This window comes from Mustela lutreola, chromosome 9, assembly GCF_030435805.1.
Source record: "Mustela lutreola isolate mMusLut2 chromosome 9, mMusLut2.pri, whole genome shotgun sequence".
NCBI classification, from domain to species: domain Eukaryota; kingdom Metazoa; phylum Chordata; class Mammalia; order Carnivora; family Mustelidae; genus Mustela; species Mustela lutreola.
The window spans coordinates 19,987,651-19,990,902 of record NC_081298.1 but is presented as its reverse complement, the minus strand read 5'-3'; positions in this window follow the sequence as shown (position 1 = coordinate 19,990,902).

Here is a 3,252-nt window from a genome sequence, read left to right as displayed (position 1 = left end):
TATAAAATTTTTATTAAAGTGGATCATGGATCTAAATTTAAAACATGAAACTATAAAACTTCTAGAAGGAAACAGAAGAAGATATTTTTGACCTTGGATTGGGTGATTGTTAGATAAGACACCAAAAGCATGTTCCATAGAAGAACAAATGAATAAATTAACTTCAAAATTTAAAATATTTCATCTTCAAAAAACACTGTCAAGAGAATGAAAAGACAAGCTTCAAATGAAGAGAAAAGCTTGCAAATTATGTATCTGCTAAAGGACTAGTATCCAGAATATAGAAGGAACTCTCAAAACTCTACATGAAGGAAACAAACACACAGCAGAAGATTAGCAAAAGATTTGAACAGAGACTCTACCAAGAAAGATCAATGGATTGCAAGTAACTACATGTATACACTCATGTGTCAAAACTTAACTAATTGCACACTTCAAATACGGATATGTGGGGTTTATCATATGTCAGTTATCCCTCAATAAAGCCGGCTGAGAAGTGTGGTTGAGAAGAAACTGTGTGGGAGCCTATTCGGAGGCCAGGAGTGCAGTAGTGCAGGTGACAGATGACGGTGGTGCAGCCAGGGGTGATAGGAGGCAGCGAGGATCCCAGATACATCGGATAGGGGCTGCCCGAGTCAAAGGCCTCATGGCTTGGGCTGCTGCTGAAGACAGCTTTGGAGTCATCTTTCCCCAGTCCTGCTGCCAACCAGGGGCTGGGCCAGGAGTGAAGCTGGGATCAGCCAGGGTCCATGGAGGTCCTGGAGAGTGAGGGTTCCACCCATTTTCTCTGTGTGGTTCCTGAGGCGAGGGAGGATAGCGAGTAGGTTCCAGACCCTGCCTGAGGGGTGGAGGCATGTGCATGGGCTGCTTGGGTGCTGGTGACGGTGTGATGGGCAGAGGCCCAGCTTTCCAGGAGTAGGCAGGGATCTGGGAGATTCATCCTGTCTTTTGAGCTCAACGGCGGGTGAATCTGGGGCATGAGGTTCCTGCTTCCTTAAAGTGCATGGGCCCTGTGGCCCCACTTTAGGCCAAGCTTCCTTGAATCCTGGGGGGAGGGAAGATGAGCCAGGGCAGATCAGGAGGAGGGCAGAGCAGATGAACCAAGAAGGTGGACTCAGGACAGCCCTGACACGTTGAAGGTGGAGGACGAAGAACCCACGTCTCCCTGTCTCCAACCTCAAACCCTGCTACACCCAGTGCACCCGAGCTTTGTGAGCCACCAAAGCACCTGTGGGTGTGGGCGTGGTACCCCAGAGTGTCTGGGTGTGTGCCTATGTGTAGACTGACCAACCCAGGCTGGTTTTCCTGGAGTTGTCCAGGTCTTAACCCTGAAAGTCTATGTCCCATGAAACCTCTCAGTCCTGGAAAATGGGGGCGGGGTGGTTGGTCACCCTTCCTATATGTATGAGTGTGTGAGTGTGTGAGTGTGTGAGTGTGTGTGTGTGTGTGTGTGTGTAGTGTGTGGGTTCTTGGGTCTGTACAAGTGGGTAGATCTAATTGCATGATACATAGTCACATGAAAAAGGACAGGTCAGGGAGGGCGTGCCCATGCAAGGGTGTCACTGGGACTTTGTGGCTATCTAAACGCAGGTTTCTTTATCCCTTCCCTTATCCCCTCCTGCCTTTCCAGAAAGGATCTGAGGTGGTTCTCTGTGATGGTTTGTCTGTAAGGAGGTCTTGCTTTCAGGGGTTGAGAGGCTGAATTTAGAGTTGGATGGATCTGGGGCCGAATGCTGCCTCAGCCGCGGTTGGCTGTGTGACCTTGGGCAGATGAATTTCCCAAGGTTTTGTGGAGCATTTTTGTTGGTGTGAAATGGATATAGGAACCCTTTATCAGGAACATAAAGGAGCTAGGGCTTCTGGAGGGCCTGCCACTGGTAATTGTTACTGTTATTTTCCTTGTAAGTCTGGTGAGTGTGGCTAAAGGCACTCTTACGGTGTGCACATGTGTGTGAATGTGCATGTGTATTACCGTGTGAGTGGGAGTGTATGTATAAGTGTGCATGTATGTGACTGTGCATGTGCATGTATATTACTGTGTGCCTGTGAGTGTGTGTATGAGTGCATGCGTGTGACCTTGCATATGTGTGCATTACTGTGTGTGTGGGAGTGTGTGTATAAGTGTGTATAAGTGTGTGACTGTGCATGTGAGTGTGCATATGTGTATGCACAAATGCATGAAGTTCTACATGTATGCATGTGAGTGTATCAATATGCAGGCACATGCATGTGAGTGTGAGTGCACACACGTGTGTGAGGCTTTCAGGGAGGCTCCTCAGCCATGAGTGGGTGGGTGGGGGTAGTCCAGGGTGTGGGGAGAAGAGGTTCCCAAACCACCACGTTCCTCCGCCCCCAGCGGTGGTGCCTGCAGATCCCTCAGGCGCTTTGCCTCAGTTCTCAGCCATGTGCTTTGTGTAGAGTTGAGTTCTGTATTGTACAACCTGCCTTATTAAAATATATATTGTGCTTCTATGAATCTTTAATGTGAAGCACTCAGTGAGGAGTCCATAATCCCTTCAATTGAGCTATTTAAAGGAGGCCATTGGGGAGATGAACACTTTCCACAGAGGCTGTGGTGAGGAGGGGCTGCTGGGGGTGGGGATGGAAGGTTCCCACAGACAGAGGGAGGAGGTTCCCACAGACATGGAGAAGGTTCTTAAAGACAGAGAGGAGGCTTCCACAGGGAGGAAGCTTCCATAGACAGAGGAAGGAGGTTCCTATAGACAGAGGGAGGAGGTTCCCACAGACAGGGAGGAAGCTTCCATAGACAGGAGGTTCCTGAAGCCAGAGGGCTGTGGTTCCCACAGGACCATAGAGAGTACATGGTTAGAGCCATCAAGAGTCTGATTCCAGTTTAGCTCTTGGAGGGAGGTTGACTCTAAAAAGGGAGAGGATCCTTGTATTTTACTGGCATCTGGTCAAGCCGGCAGGAGGATGAGGTTGGCCTGTAGGTGTGATGCAGTAGGACTAGAGGGTCTCTTCTTAGAGCCAAAGGCCAATGTCTTTTCTGACTCAAGCTAGAGATGGCTGCAAGCCCTGCCAGAAGGCTGTCCCCCATCGGCTTCCCATGGCAGGTCATATTGCCTGGACTGAGCGGCATGTGCTAAGACCTGTTTGTCAGCTGTCAGCTGAGAAGACCCTTGGATTCCCTCTCAAGAATTCAACTTGGAGATGTAGAGACAAGAGTTGGTGGTGCCAGGCACTCGGGCCGAGAGTTCCTGTCCAGTTGGGGCTGAGTTGGTGTCTTGACAA